Raw genomic sequence first — 16,366 nt, 5'->3', positions numbered from 1 at the left:
CTATGCAAGGAATGCTTTAGTCCAGCGATATGCAGTTTTTATTGCGCCTTGCATTCAGCAGGAAGATCTTTAGCTTGAATCTGTGGCCTAGGTATTCACCTTGGTATTTTTTTTGGCACAAAGTGAAGGAGTATTTGAGAGAAAATGCACAATGTGTTTCTTATGTTGTTATGAACAACTTGTTACTCTTTCTCATTAAGCTTCAGCCACTGCAGAAATATATAAATAAGGGCTGACTTCCTGTAAGACGTGTCCAAAGCTGGGACGGAATAAAAGGAGACACTTGTAAATGATAGTGCTATCGTTTGAGAAAGGGTAAGTTGAGACTGACTTTCATGCGTATTCACAGACCAAGCATCATAAAGATACCAGCATGATCTTCATTGCGGGCTTAGAGCCGGTATTAGCTTTTGAGAGGTAAGAGGATTTTGAGGGCTCGTTGGTCTAGGGGTATGATTCTCGCTTTGGGTGCGAGAGGTCCCAGGTTCAAATCCCGGACGAGCCCTTTTCTTGGTACTCTTTTCAAGTTGTTTTGAAGTTTGCGTTTCAAAACCAACATCAATTTTTTCTTTGCAGTAGTGGATAATTCTTTGCTAGAGTCTCATGCTTCAGCCCTGCCCAGTCTGAGCTAATACCAAACATCTGGTCTTGCATGGCATGTACGAGCGTTCAGCTAGGGATGTCGGGCAGGTTGCATGAAAGAAATCTAAAGCCAGAGGCCCATGGAATAGCCAGTTCGGAGCAGTTTCATTACAGAAAAATCAACTGTAGGTATCTGTTTCTGTAGTGTAGTGGTTATCACGTTCGCCTCACACGCGAAAGGTCCCCGGTTCGAAACCGGGCAGAAACAGTTGTTATATTGTGTTGGCTACAATGTTGATAGGTGCCGTTTTGCCATGGAATTGTCCAAGCCCTGAAGATTATTTCATGCAATCTCGTTCCAAGAAAGGGAATTCTCTCAAAACACTAAAGTAATCGGCGTGTGGATGTATCTGTTGGTTCTCAGACCTTGCTTTCAAAAGAGCCCTGCAATCGGTTCACTGCTCACCTAGAACAAGCATTAACATGGAGAATTGTTGGCACCAACAGGAATCTTATTTTAGTGGAGTGTTTCTGGCTTTGAGTGCAGAGGCCCTCGGCTCAATTCCAAGATGATCCTTCTCAGGGTGATGATACAAATGCATTGTCACCTTTACGTTTAATGTCAGAATCATTTATTTCCAGTTGGTGGTGTAAGAATGTTTGCAACAGTATGGCGATTTTTCCTAGCCATGCATGAATGAAAGCATATCACTCGCCTTTAGGTGTTTTTCTAATACATTGATATTTGCATCTGCCTTCCTAGCCTGCATGTTTGACTATCTTACAGGCTGCATGTAATAAGTATCACATCAGGGCCCTTCTTCTACTCAATTCACAACTGTTCTATCACGACATAGATAAGAAAGCTGCATCTGCTTTTGTTGTGTAGTGGTAATCAGGTTTACCTGACGTGTGAAAGCCCCATGCTTTGAAAGTACACAGTAACAAAGAAACCGATGACTTTTATAAAAAGGTGTCATGTGTGTCTCTTACTTTGCACAAAAAGTGCCAGAGATGACTTCATTTGCAGTCACTTGAAAAGTAGGGATTCTCCAATAAATGGTAAATGGTTGAAACAAATCTGAAGAAATGCATGACATACCTGTGTGTGTGTGTGTATGCATGTATGTATATATAGGGAGAGAGAGAGCGTCAATATAAACAGACTTTATTTCAATCAAGCTGTCTTTTCTATCCTTCAGGAGCAGAATGTTCTGATCATCAGCGCTCCAGAATGTAGTGTTTTCTTGGCAAGCATCACATATTGTGATGTGTTAGCTAAAAGTTCCATATCCTACAGACCGATATATTCCTCTGTACTTGTACCTTGGGGATTCATCAAAACCTGGCATCATAAGCAGCTTTCTACTGCCACAGACTGGACAGCGAAACAATTTAAAATATCCCAGAAAAAGAAAATAAGCATGCTTAATCAGAGCTTTCTGGACAGGAAGGACATTTGAGCAAGTGAGGAATAAGCACTGCTTTTGTTAATTTGCATAGGCAGAATAGAGACTTCTGGGAAAAGGCCGAAATTACAGTCACAGAAAATGGCTGCATCTTTAGAGAACGCTAAGAAGTGTTGGCAGCTTTTCCTCTGACCCTGGCCACTTTTACAAGCAATCCTATGATAGTCAGCAGGACCCACCCTAAAAAGGAAGGGGCATCCACTTGGACCCTTTCCACCTTTTCTAAATCTCGCCTGATCGAGCCCTGATCGAGCCGATAAGCACATGTCATTCTCATTTCAGAAAGGTATTGGTTAGCTTGCTGCTAGCAGCTCAGTTATGTTATGATGTTAGAGGCTATGCAAGGAATGCTTTAGTCCAGCGATATGCAGTTTTTATTGCGCCTTGCATTCAGCAGGAAGATCTTTAGCTTGAATCTGTGGCCTAGGTATTCACCTTGGTATTTTTTTTGGCACAAAGTGAAGGAGTATTTGAGAGAAAATGCACAATGTGTTTCTTATGTTGTTATGAACAACTTGTTACTCTTTCTCATTAAGCTTCAGCCACTGCAGAAATATATAAATAAGGGCTGACTTCCTGTAAGACGTGTCCAAAGCTGGGACGGAATAAAAGGAGACACTTGTAAATGATAGTGCTATCGTTTGAGAAAGGGTAAGTTGAGACTGACTTTCATGCGTATTCACAGACCAAGCATCATAAAGATACCAGCATGATCTTCATTGCGGGCTTAGAGCCGGTATTAGCTTTTGAGAGGTAAGAGGATTTTGAGGGCTCGTTGGTCTAGGGGTATGATTCTCGCTTTGGGTGCGAGAGGTCCCAGGTTCAAATCCCGGACGAGCCCTTTTCTTGGTACTCTTTTCAAGTTGTTTTGAAGTTTGCGTTTCAAAACCAACATCAATTTTTTCTTTGCAGTAGTGGATAATTCTTTGCTAGAGTCTCATGCTTCAGCCCTGCCCAGTCTGAGCTAATACCAAACATCTGGTCTTGCATGGCATGTACGAGCGTTCAGCTAGGGATGTCGGGCAGGTTGCATGAAAGAAATCTAAAGCCAGAGGCCCATGGAATAGCCAGTTCGGAGCAGTTTCATTACAGAAAAATCAACTGTAGGTATCTGTTTCTGTAGTGTAGTGGTTATCACGTTCGCCTCACACGCGAAAGGTCCCCGGTTCGAAACCGGGCAGAAACAGTTGTTATATTGTGTTGGCTACAATGTTGATAGGTGCCGTTTTGCCATGGAATTGTCCAAGCCCTGAAGATTATTTCATGCAATCTCGTTCCAAGAAAGGGAATTCTCTCAAAACACTAAAGTAATCGGCGTGTGGATGTATCTGTTGGTTCTCAGACCTTGCTTTCAAAAGAGCCCTGCAATCGGTTCACTGCTCACCTAGAACAAGCATTAACATGGAGAATTGTTGGCACCAACAGGAATCTTATTTTAGTGGAGTGTTTCTGGCTTTGAGTGCAGAGGCCCTCGGCTCAATTCCAAGATGATCCTTCTCAAGGTGATGATACAAATGCATTGTCACCTTTACGTTTAATGTCAGAATCATTTATTTCCAGTTGGTGGTGTAAGAATGTTTGCAACAGTATGGCGATTTTTCCTAGCCATGCATGAATGAAAGCATATCACTCGCCTTTAGGTGTTTTTCTAATACATTGATATTTGCATCTTCCTTCCTAGCCTGCATGTTTGACTATCTTACAGGCTGCATGTAATAAGTATCACATCAGGGCCCTTCTTCTACTCAATTCACAACTGTTCTATCACGACATAGATAAGAAAGCTGCATCTGCTTTTGTTGTGTAGTGGTAATCAGGTTTACCTGACGTGTGAAAGCCCCATGCTTTGAAAGTACACAGTAACAAAGAAACCGATGACTTTTATAAAAAGGTGTCATGTGTGTCTCTTACTTTGCACAAAAAGTGCCAGAGATGACTTCATTTGCAGTCACTTGAAAAGTAGGGATTCTCCAATAAATGGTAAATGGTTGAAACAAATCTGAAGAAATGCATGACATACCTGTGTGTGTGTGTGTGTGTACGCATGTATGTATATATAGGGAGAGAGAGAGCGTCAATATAAACAGACTTTATTTCAATCAAGCTGTCTTTTCTATCCTTCAGGAGCAGAATGTTCTGATCATCAGCGCTCCAGAATGTAGTGTTTTCTTGGCAAGCATCACATATTGTGATGTTTTAGCTAAAAGTTCCATATCCTAGAGACTGATATATTCCTCTGTACTTGTACCTTGGGGATTCATCAAAACCTGGCATCATAAGCAGCTTTCTACTGCCACAGACTGGACAGCGAAACAATTTAAAATATCCCAGAAAAAGAAAATAAGCATGCTTAATCAGAGCTTTCTGGACAGGAAGGACATTTGAGCAAGTGAGGAATAAGCACTGCTTTTGTTAATTTGCATAGGCAGAATAGAGACTTCTGGGAAAAGGCCGAAATTACAGTCACAGAAAATGGCTGCATCTATAGAGAACGCTAAGAAGTGTTGGCAGCTTTTCCTCTGACCCTGGCCACTTTTACAAGCAATCCTATGATAGTCAGCAGGACCCATCCTAAAAAGGAAGGGGCATCCACTTGTACCCTTTCCACCTTTTCTAAATCTCGCCTGATCGAGCCCTGATCGAGCCGATAAGCACATGTCATTCTCATTTCAGAAAGGTATTGGTTAGCTTGCTGCTAGCAGCTCAGTTATGTTATGATGTTAGAGGCTATGCAAGGAATGCTTTAGTCCAGCGATATGCAGTTTTTATTGCGCCTTGCATTCAGCAGGAAGATCTTTAGCTTGAATCTGTGGCCTAGGTATTCACCTTGGTATTTTTTTTGGCACAAAGTGAAGGAGTATTTGAGAGAAAATGCACAATGTGTTTCTTATGTTGTTATGAACAACTTGTTACTCTTTCTCATTAAGCTTCAGCCACTGCAGAAATATATAAATAAGGGCTGACTTCCTGTAAGACGTGTCCAAAGCTGGGACGGAATAAAAGGAGACACTTGTAAATGATAGTGCTATCGTTTGAGAAAGGGTAAGTTGAGACTGACTTTCATGCGTATTCACAGACCAAGCATCATAAAGATACCAGCATGATCTTCATTGCGGGCTTAGAGCCGGTATTAGCTTTTGAGAGGTAAGAGGATTTTGAGGGCTCGTTGGTCTAGGGGTATGATTCTCGCTTTGGGTGCGAGAGGTCCCAGGTTCAAATCCCGGACGAGCCCTTTTCTTGGTACTCTTTTCAAGTTGTTTTGAAGTTTGCGTTTCAAAACCAACATCAATTTTTTCTTTGCAGTAGTGGATAATTCTTTGCTAGAGTCTCATGCTTCAGCCCTGCCCAGTCTGAGCTAATACCAAACATCTGGTCTTGCATGGCATGTACGAGCGTTCAGCTAGGGATGTCGGGCAGGTTGCATGAAAGAAATCTAAAGCCAGAGGCCCATGGAATAGCCAGTTCGGAGCAGTTTCATTACAGAAAAATCAACTGTAGGTATCTGTTTCTGTAGTGTAGTGGTTATCACGTTCGCCTCACACGCGAAAGGTCCCCGGTTCGAAACCGGGCAGAAACAGTTGTTATATTGTGTTGGCTACAATGTTGATAGGTGCCGTTTTGCCATGGAATTGTCCAAGCCCTGAAGATTATTTCATGCAATCTCGTTCCAAGAAAGGGAATTCTCTCAAAACACTAAAGTAATCGGCGTGTGGATGTATCTGTTGGTTCTCAGACCTTGCTTTCAAAAGAGCCCTGCAATCGGTTCACTGCTCACCTAGAACAAGCATTAACATGGAGAATTGTTGGCACCAACAGGAATCTTATTTTAGTGGAGTGTTTCTGGCTTTGAGTGCAGAGGCCCTCGGCTCAATTCCAAGATGATCCTTCTCAGGGTGATGATACAAATGCATTGTCACCTTTACGTTTAATGTCAGAATCATTTATTTCCAGTTGGTGGTGTAAGAATGTTTGCAACAGTATGGCGATTTTTCCTAGCCATGCATGAATGAAAGCATATCACTCGCCTTTAGGTGTTTTTCTAATACATTGATATTTGCATCTGCCTTCCTAGCCTGCATGTTTGACTATCTTACAGGCTGCATGTAATAAGTATCACATCAGGGCCCTTCTTCTACTCAATTCACAACTGTTCTATCACGACATAGATAAGAAAGCTGCATCTGCTTTTGTTGTGTAGTGGTAATCAGGTTTACCTGACGTGTGAAAGCCCCATGCTTTGAAAGTACACAGTAACAAAGAAACCGATGACTTTTATAAAAAGGTGTCATGTGTGTCTCTTACTTTGCACAAAAAGTGCCAGAGATGACTTCATTTGCAGTCACTTGAAAAGTAGGGATTCTCCAATAAATGGTAAATGGTTGAAACAAATCTGAAGAAATGCATGACATACCTGTGTGTGTGTGTGTGTGTACGCATGTATGTATATATAGGGAGAGAGAGAGCGTCAATATAAACAGACTTTATTTCAATCAAGCTGTCTTTTCTATCCTTCAGGAGCAGAATGTTCTGATCATCAGCGCTCCAGAATGTAGTGTTTTCTTGGCAAGCATCACATATTGTGATGTTTTAGCTAAAAGTTCCATATCCTAGAGACTGATATATTCCTCTGTACTTGTACCTTGGGGATTCATCAAAACCTGGCATCATAAGCAGCTTTCTACTGCCACAGACTGGACAGCGAAACAATTTAAAATATCCCAGAAAAAGAAAATAAGCATGCTTAATCAGAGCTTTCTGGACAGGAAGGACATTTGAGCAAGTGAGGAATAAGCACTGCTTTTGTTAATTTGCATAGGCAGAATAGAGACTTCTGGGAAAAGGCCGAAATTACAGTCACAGAAAATGGCTGCATCTATAGAGAACGCTAAGAAGTGTTGGCAGCTTTTCCTCTGACCCTGGCCACTTTTACAAGCAATCCTATGATAGTCAGCAGGACCCATCCTAAAAAGGAAGGGGCATCCACTTGGACCCTTTCCACCTTTTCTAAATCTCGCCTGATCGAGCCCTGATCGAGCCGATAAGCACATGTCATTCTCATTTCAGAAAGGTATTGGTTAGCTTGCTGCTAGCAGCTCAGTTATGTTATGATGTTAGAGGCTATGCAAGGAATGCTTTAGTCCAGCGATATGCAGTTTTTATTGCGCCTTGCATTCAGCAGGAAGATCTTTAGCTTGAATCTGTGGCCTAGGTATTCACCTTGGTATTTTTTTTGGCACAAAGTGAAGGAGTATTTGAGAGAAAATGCACAATGTGTTTCTTATGTTGTTATGAACAACTTGTTACTCTTTCTCATTAAGCTTCAGCCACTGCAGAAATATATAAATAAGGGCTGACTTCCTGTAAGACGTGTCCAAAGCTGGGACGGAATAAAAGGAGACACTTGTAAATGATAGTGCTATCGTTTGAGAAAGGGTAAGTTGAGACTGACTTTCATGCGTATTCACAGACCAAGCATCATAAAGATACCAGCATGATCTTCATTGCGGGCTTAGAGCCGGTATTAGCTTTTGAGAGGTAAGAGGATTTTGAGGGCTCGTTGGTCTAGGGGTATGATTCTCGCTTTGGGTGCGAGAGGTCCCAGGTTCAAATCCCGGACGAGCCCTTTTCTTGGTACTCTTTTCAAGTTGTTTTGAAGTTTGCGTTTCAAAACCAACATCAATTTTTTCTTTGCAGTAGTGGATAATTCTTTGCTAGAGTCTCATGCTTCAGCCCTGCCCAGTCTGAGCTAATACCAAACATCTGGTCTTGCATGGCATGTACGAGCGTTCAGCTAGGGATGTCGGGCAGGTTGCATGAAAGAAATCTAAAGCCAGAGGCCCATGGAATAGCCAGTTCGGAGCAGTTTCATTACAGAAAAATCAACTGTAGGTATCTGTTTCTGTAGTGTAGTGGTTATCACGTTCGCCTCACACGCGAAAGGTCCCCGGTTCGAAACCGGGCAGAAACAGTTGTTATATTGTGTTGGCTACAATGTTGATAGGTGCCGTTTTGCCATGGAATTGTCCAAGCCCTGAAGATTATTTCATGCAATCTCGTTCCAAGAAAGGGAATTCTCTCAAAACACTAAAGTAATCGGCGTGTGGATGTATCTGTTGGTTCTCAGACCTTGCTTTCAAAAGAGCCCTGCAATCGGTTCACTGCTCACCTAGAACAAGCATTAACATGGAGAATTGTTGGCACCAACAGGAATCTTATTTTAGTGGAGTGTTTCTGGCTTTGAGTGCAGAGGCCCTCGGCTCAATTCCAAGATGATCCTTCTCAGGGTGATGATACAAATGCATTGTCACCTTTACGTTTAATGTCAGAATCATTTATTTCCAGTTGGTGGTGTAAGAATGTTTGCAACAGTATGGCGATTTTTCCTAGCCATGCATGAATGAAAGCATATCACTCGCCTTTAGGTGTTTTTCTAATACATTGATATTTGCATCTGCCTTCCTAGCCTGCATGTTTGACTATCTTACAGGCTGCATGTAATAAGTATCACATCAGGGCCCTTCTTCTACTCAATTCACAACTGTTCTATCACGACATAGATAAGAAAGCTGCATCTGCTTTTGTTGTGTAGTGGTAATCAGGTTTACCTGACGTGTGAAAGCCCCATGCTTTGAAAGTACACAGTAACAAAGAAACCGATGACTTTTATAAAAAGGTGTCATGTGTGTCTCTTACTTTGCACAAAAAGTGCCAGAGATGACTTCATTTGCAGTCACTTGAAAAGTAGGGATTCTCCAATAAATGGTAAATGGTTGAAACAAATCTGAAGAAATGCATGACATACCTGTGTGTGTGTGTGTATGCATGTATGTATATATAGGGAGAGAGAGAGCGTCAATATAAACAGACTTTATTTCAATCAAGCTGTCTTTTCTATCCTTCAGGAGCAGAATGTTCTGATCATCAGCGCTCCAGAATGTAGTGTTTTCTTGGCAAGCATCACATATTGTGATGTGTTAGCTAAAAGTTCCATATCCTACAGACCGATATATTCCTCTGTACTTGTACCTTGGGGATTCATCAAAACCTGGCATCATAAGCAGCTTTCTACTGCCACAGACTGGACAGCGAAACAATTTAAAATATCCCAGAAAAAGAAAATAAGCATGCTTAATCAGAGCTTTCTGGACAGGAAGGACATTTGAGCAAGTGAGGAATAAGCACTGCTTTTGTTAATTTGCATAGGCAGAATAGAGACTTCTGGGAAAAGGCCGAAATTACAGTCACAGAAAATGGCTGCATCTTTAGAGAACGCTAAGAAGTGTTGGCAGCTTTTCCTCTGACCCTGGCCACTTTTACAAGCAATCCTATGATAGTCAGCAGGACCCACCCTAAAAAGGAAGGGGCATCCACTTGGACCCTTTCCACCTTTTCTAAATCTCGCCTGATCGAGCCCTGATCGAGCCGATAAGCACATGTCATTCTCATTTCAGAAAGGTATTGGTTAGCTTGCTGCTAGCAGCTCAGTTATGTTATGATGTTAGAGGCTATGCAAGGAATGCTTTAGTCCAGCGATATGCAGTTTTTATTGCGCCTTGCATTCAGCAGGAAGATCTTTAGCTTGAATCTGTGGCCTAGGTATTCACCTTGGTATTTTTTTTGGCACAAAGTGAAGGAGTATTTGAGAGAAAATGCACAATGTGTTTCTTATGTTGTTATGAACAACTTGTTACTCTTTCTCATTAAGCTTCAGCCACTGCAGAAATATATAAATAAGGGCTGACTTCCTGTAAGACGTGTCCAAAGCTGGGACGGAATAAAAGGAGACACTTGTAAATGATAGTGCTATCGTTTGAGAAAGGGTAAGTTGAGACTGACTTTCATGCGTATTCACAGACCAAGCATCATAAAGATACCAGCATGATCTTCATTGCGGGCTTAGAGCCGGTATTAGCTTTTGAGAGGTAAGAGGATTTTGAGGGCTCGTTGGTCTAGGGGTATGATTCTCGCTTTGGGTGCGAGAGGTCCCAGGTTCAAATCCCGGACGAGCCCTTTTCTTGGTACTCTTTTCAAGTTGTTTTGAAGTTTGCGTTTCAAAACCAACATCAATTTTTTCTTTGCAGTAGTGGATAATTCTTTGCTAGAGTCTCATGCTTCAGCCCTGCCCAGTCTGAGCTAATACCAAACATCTGGTCTTGCATGGCATGTACGAGCGTTCAGCTAGGGATGTCGGGCAGGTTGCATGAAAGAAATCTAAAGCCAGAGGCCCATGGAATAGCCAGTTCGGAGCAGTTTCATTACAGAAAAATCAACTGTAGGTATCTGTTTCTGTAGTGTAGTGGTTATCACGTTCGCCTCACACGCGAAAGGTCCCCGGTTCGAAACCGGGCAGAAACAGTTGTTATATTGTGTTGGCTACAATGTTGATAGGTGCCGTTTTGCCATGGAATTGTCCAAGCCCTGAAGATTATTTCATGCAATCTCGTTCCAAGAAAGGGAATTCTCTCAAAACACTAAAGTAATCGGCGTGTGGATGTATCTGTTGGTTCTCAGACCTTGCTTTCAAAAGAGCCCTGCAATCGGTTCACTGCTCACCTAGAACAAGCATTAACATGGAGAATTGTTGGCACCAACAGGAATCTTATTTTAGTGGAGTGTTTCTGGCTTTGAGTGCAGAGGCCCTCGGCTCAATTCCAAGATGATCCTTCTCAGGGTGATGATACAAATGCATTGTCACCTTTACGTTTAATGTCAGAATCATTTATTTCCAGTTGGTGGTGTAAGAATGTTTGCAACAGTATGGCGATTTTTCCTAGCCATGCATGAATGAAAGCATATCACTCGCCTTTAGGTGTTTTTCTAATACATTGATATTTGCATCTGCCTTCCTAGCCTGCATGTTTGACTATCTTACAGGCTGCATGTAATAAGTATCACATCAGGGCCCTTCTTCTACTCAATTCACAACTGTTCTATCACGACATAGATAAGAAAGCTGCATCTGCTTTTGTTGTGTAGTGGTAATCAGGTTTACCTGACGTGTGAAAGCCCCATGCTTTGAAAGTACACAGTAACAAAGAAACCGATGACTTTTATAAAAAGGTGTCATGTGTGTCTCTTAATTTGCACAAAAAGTGCCAGAGATGACTTCATTTGCAGTCACTTGAAAAGTAGGGATTCTCCAATAAATGGTAAATGGTTGAAACAAATCTGAAGAAATGCATGACATACCTGTGTGTGTGTGTGTATGCATGTATGTATATATAGGGAGAGAGAGAGCGTCAATATAAACAGACTTTATTTCAATCAAGCTGTCTTTTCTATCCTTCAGGAGCAGAATGTTCTGATCATCAGCGCTCCAGAATGTAGTGTTTTCTTGGCAAGCATCACATATTGTGATGTGTTAGCTAAAAGTTCCATATCCTACAGACCGATATATTCCTCTGTACTTGTACCTTGGGGATTCCTCAAAACCTGGCATCATAAGCAGCTTTCTACTGCCACAGACTGGACAGCGAAACAATTTAAAATATCCCAGAAAAAGAAAATAAGCATGCTTAATCAGAGCTTTCTGGACAGGAAGGACATTTGAGCAAGTGAGGAATAAGCACTGCTTTTGTTAATTTGCATAGGCAGAATAGAGACTTCTGGGAAAAGGCCGAAATTACAGTCACAGAAAATGGCTGCATCTATAGAGAACGCTAAGAAGTGTTGGCAGCTTTTCCTCTGACCCTGGCCACTTTTACAAGCAATCCTATGATAGTCAGCAGGACCCACCCTAAAAAGGAAGGGGCATCCACTTGGACCCTTTCCACCTTTTCTAAATCTCGCCTGATCGAGCCTGATTGAGCACTGATTGAGCAGATAAGCACATGTCATTCTCATTTCAGAAAGGTATTGGTTAGCTTGCTGCTAGCAGCTCAGTTATGTTATGATGTTAGAGGCTATGCAAGGAATGCTTTAGTCCAGCGATATGCAGTTTTTATTGCGCCTTGCATTCAGCAGGAAGATCTTTAGCTTGAATCTGTGGCCTAGGTATTCACCTTGGTATTTCTTTTGGCACAAAGTGAAGGAGTATTTAAGAGAAAATGCACAATGTGTTTCTTATGTTGTTATGAACAACTTGTTACTCTTTCTCATTAAGCTTCAGCCACTGAAGAAATATATAAATAAGGGCTGACTTCCTGTAAGACGTGTCCAAAGCTGGGACGGAATAAAAGGAGACACTTGTAAATGATAGTGCTATCGTTTGAGAAAGGGTAAGTTGAGACTGACTTTCATGCGTATTCACAGACCAAGCATCATAAAGATACCAGCATGATCTTCATTGCGGGCTTAGAGCCGGTATTAGCTTTTGAGAGGTAAGAGGATTTTGAGGGCTCGTTGGTCTAGGGGTATGATTCTCGCTTTGGGTGCGAGAGGTCCCGGGTTCAAATCCCGGACGAGCCCTTTTCTTTTTACTCTTTTCAAGTTGTTTTGAAGTTTGCGTTTCAAAACCAACATCAATTTTTTCTTTGCAGTAGTGGATAATTCTTTGCTAGAGTCTCATGCTTCAGCCCTGCCCAGTCTGAGCTAATACCAAACATCTGGTCTTGCATGGCATGTACGAGCGTTCAGCTAGGGATGTCGGGCAGGTTGCATGAAAGAAATCTAAAGCCAGAGGCCCATGGAATAGCCAGTTCGGAGCAGTTTCATTACAGAAAAATCAACTGTAGGTATCTGTTTCTGTAGTGTAGTGGTTATCACGTTTGCCTCACACGCGAAAGGTCCCCGGTTCGAAACCGGGCAGAAACAGTTGTTATATTGTGTTGGCTACAATGTTGATAGGTGCAGTTTTGCCATGGAATTGTCCAAGCCCTGAAGATTATTTCATGCAATCTCGTTCCAAGAAAGGGAATTCTCTCAAAACACTAAAGTAATCGGCGTGTGGATGTATCTGTTGGTTCTCAGACCTTGCTTTCAAAAGAGCCCTGCAATCGGTTCACTGCTCACCTAGAACAAGCATTAACATGGAGAATTGTTGGCACCAACAGGAATCTTATTTTAGTGGAGTGTTTCTGGCTTTGAGTGCAGAGGCCCTCGGCTCAATTCCAAGATGATCCTTCTCAAGGTGATGATACAAATGCATTGTCACCTTTACGTTTAATGTCAGAATCATTTATTTCCAGTTGGTGGTGTAAGAATGTTTGCAACAGTATGGCGATTTTTCCTAGCCATGCATGAATGAAAGCATATCACTCGCCTTTAGGTGTTTTTCTAATACATTGATATTTGCATCTTCCTTCCTAGCCTGCATGTTTGACTATCTTACAGGCTGCATGTAATAAGTATCACATCAGGGCCCTTCTTCTACTCAATTCACAACTGTTCTATCACGACATAGATAAGAAAGCTGCATCTGCTTTTGTTGTGTAGTGGTAATCAGGTTTACCTGACGTGTGAAAGCCCCATGCTTTGAAAGTACACAGTAACAAAGAAACCGATGACTTTTATAAAAAGGTGTCATGTGTGTCTCTTACTTTGCACAAAAAGTGCCAGAGATGACTTCATTTGCAGTCACTTGAAAAGTAGGGATTCTCCAATAAATGGTAAATGGTTGAAACAAATCTGAAGAAATGCATGACATACCTGTGTGTGTGTGTGTGTGTACGCATGTATGTATATATAGGGAGAGAGAGAGCGTCAATATAAACAGACTTTATTTCAATCAAGCTGTCTTTTCTATCCTTCAGGAGCAGAATGTTCTGATCATCAGCGCTCCAGAATGTAGTGTTTTCTTGGCAAGCATCACATATTGTGATGTTTTAGCTAAAAGTTCCATATCCTAGAGACTGATATATTCCTCTGTACTTGTACCTTGGGGATTCATCAAAACCTGGCATCATAAGCAGCTTTCTACTGCCACAGACTGGACAGCGAAACAATTTAAAATATCCCAGAAAAAGAAAATAAGCATGCTTAATCAGAGCTTTCTGGACAGGAAGGACATTTGAGCAAGTGAGGAATAAGCACTGCTTTTGTTAATTTGCATAGGCAGAATAGAGACTTCTGGGAAAAGGCCGAAATTACAGTCACAGAAAATGGCTGCATCTATAGAGAACGCTAAGAAGTGTTGGCAGCTTTTCCTCTGACCCTGGCCACTTTTACAAGCAATCCTATGATAGTCAGCAGGACCCACCCTAAAAAGGAAGGGGCATCCACTTGGACCCTTTCCACCTTTTCTAAATCTCGCCTGATCGAGCCCTGATCGAGCCGATAAGCACATGTCATTCTCATTTCAGAAAGGTATTGGTTAGCTTGCTGCTAGCAGCTCAGTTATGTTATGATGTTAGAGGCTATGCAAGGAATGCTTTAGTCCAGCGATATGCAGTTTTTATTGCGCCTTGCATTCAGCAGGAAGATCTTTAGCTTGAATCTGTGGCCTAGGTATTCACCTTGGTATTTTTTTTGGCACAAAGTGAAGGAGTATTTGAGAGAAAATGCACAATGTGTTTCTTATGTTGTTATGAACAACTTGTTACTCTTTCTCATTAAGCTTCAGCCACTGCAGAAATATATAAATAAGGGCTGACTTCCTGTAAGACGTGTCCAAAGCTGGGACGGAATAAAAGGAGACACTTGTAAATGATAGTGCTATCGTTTGAGAAAGGGTAAGTTGAGACTGACTTTCATGCGTATTCACAGACCAAGCATCATAAAGATACCAGCATGATCTTCATTGCGGGCTTAGAGCCGGTATTAGCTTTTGAGAGGTAAGAGGATTTTGAGGGCTCGTTGGTCTAGGGGTATGATTCTCGCTTTGGGTGCGAGAGGTCCCAGGTTCAAATCCCGGACGAGCCCTTTTCTTGGTACTCTTTTCAAGTTGTTTTGAAGTTTGCGTTTCAAAACCAACATCAATTTTTTCTTTGCAGTAGTGGATAATTCTTTGCTAGAGTCTCATGCTTCAGCCCTGCCCAGTCTGAGCTAATACCAAACATCTGGTCTTGCATGGCATGTACGAGCGTTCAGCTAGGGATGTCGGGCAGGTTGCATGAAAGAAATCTAAAGCCAGAGGCCCATGGAATAGCCAGTTCGGAGCAGTTTCATTACAGAAAAATCAACTGTAGGTATCTGTTTCTGTAGTGTAGTGGTTATCACGTTCGCCTCACACGCGAAAGGTCCCCGGTTCGAAACCGGGCAGAAACAGTTGTTATATTGTGTTGGCTACAATGTTGATAGGTGCCGTTTTGCCATGGAATTGTCCAAGCCCTGAAGATTATTTCATGCAATCTCGTTCCAAGAAAGGGAATTCTCTCAAAACACTAAAGAAATCGGCGTGTGGATGTATCTGTTGGTTCTCAGACCTTGCTTTCAAAAGAGCCCTGCAATCGGTTCACTGCTCACCTAGAACAAGCATTAACATGGAGAATTGTTGGCACCAACAGGAATCTTATTTTAGTGGAGTGTTTCTGGCTTTGAGTGCAGAGGCCCTCGGCTCAATTCCAAGATGATCCTTCTCAGGGTGATGATACAAATGCATTGTCACCTTTACGTTTAATGTCAGAATCATTTATTTCCAGTTGGTGGTGTAAGAATGTTTGCAACAGTATGGCGATTTTTCCTAGCCATGCATGAATGAAAGCATATCACTCGCCTATAGGTGTTTTTCTAATACATTGATATTTGCATCTGCCTTCCTAGCCTGCATGTTTGACTATCTTACAGGCTGCATGTAATAAGTATCACATCAGGGCCCTTCTTCTACTCAATTCACAACTGTTCTATCACGACATAGATAAGAAAGCTGCATCTGCTTTTGTTGTGTAGTGGTAATCAGGTTTACCTGACGTGTGAAAGCCCCATGCTTTGAAAGTACACAGTAACAAAGAAACCGATGACTTTTATAAAAAGGTGTCATGTGTGTCTCTTACTTTGCACAAAAAGTGCCAGAGATGACTTCATTTGCAGTCACTTGAAAAGTAGGGATTCTCCAATAAATGGTAAATGGTTGAAACAAATCTGAAGAAATGCATGACATACCTGTGTGTGTGTGTGTATGCATGTATGTATATATAGGGAGAGAGAGAGCGTCAATATAAACAGACTTTATTTCAATCAAGCTGTCTTTTCTATCCTTCAGGAGCAGAATGTTCTGATCATCAGCGCTCCAGAATGTAGTGTTTTCTTGGCAAGCATCACATATTGTGATGTGTTAGCTAAAAGTTCCATATCCTACAGACCGATATATTCCTCTGTACTTGTACCTTGGGGATTCATCAAAACCTGGCATCATAAGCAGCTTTCTACTGCCACAGACTGGACAGCGAAACAATTTAAAATATCCCAGAAAAAGAAAATAAGCATGCTTAATCAGAGCT

General features: G+C 41.8%; 7 non-coding genes across 7 annotated transcripts; all 7 read left to right on the top strand.

The window, feature by feature from the left end:
• Positions 1 to 777: 777 nt before the first annotated feature.
• Positions 778 to 850, top strand: TRNAV-CAC (transfer RNA valine (anticodon CAC)). Its single transcript has one exon. It is a non-coding gene; the product is annotated as a tRNA-Val (tRNA).
• Positions 851 to 3,164: 2,314 nt separating this feature from the next.
• TRNAV-CAC (transfer RNA valine (anticodon CAC)) lies at positions 3,165 to 3,237 on the top strand. Its single transcript has one exon. It is a non-coding gene; the product is annotated as a tRNA-Val (tRNA).
• A 2,318-nt stretch (positions 3,238 to 5,555) lies between these two features.
• On the top strand, positions 5,556 to 5,628 carry TRNAV-CAC (transfer RNA valine (anticodon CAC)). Its single transcript has one exon. It is a non-coding gene; the product is annotated as a tRNA-Val (tRNA).
• A 2,318-nt stretch (positions 5,629 to 7,946) lies between these two features.
• Positions 7,947 to 8,019, top strand: TRNAV-CAC (transfer RNA valine (anticodon CAC)). Its single transcript has one exon. It is a non-coding gene; the product is annotated as a tRNA-Val (tRNA).
• Positions 8,020 to 10,333: 2,314 nt separating this feature from the next.
• Positions 10,334 to 10,406, top strand: TRNAV-CAC (transfer RNA valine (anticodon CAC)). The gene has a single exon. It is a non-coding gene; the product is annotated as a tRNA-Val (tRNA).
• A 1,980-nt stretch (positions 10,407 to 12,386) lies between these two features.
• On the top strand, positions 12,387 to 12,458 carry TRNAP-UGG (transfer RNA proline (anticodon UGG)). Its single transcript has one exon. It is a non-coding gene; the product is annotated as a tRNA-Pro (tRNA).
• Positions 12,459 to 15,121: 2,663 nt separating this feature from the next.
• On the top strand, positions 15,122 to 15,194 carry TRNAV-CAC (transfer RNA valine (anticodon CAC)). Its single transcript has one exon. It is a non-coding gene; the product is annotated as a tRNA-Val (tRNA).
• The last annotated feature ends 1,172 nt before the right edge of the window (positions 15,195 to 16,366 follow it).

Source organism: Triturus cristatus, chromosome 8 (assembly GCF_964204655.1).
Source record: "Triturus cristatus chromosome 8, aTriCri1.1, whole genome shotgun sequence".
In the NCBI taxonomy this organism is placed as follows: domain Eukaryota; kingdom Metazoa; phylum Chordata; class Amphibia; order Caudata; family Salamandridae; genus Triturus; species Triturus cristatus.
The sequence above is the reverse complement of the archived record's forward strand: the minus strand, read 5'-3'. Positions and strand labels throughout refer to the sequence as shown.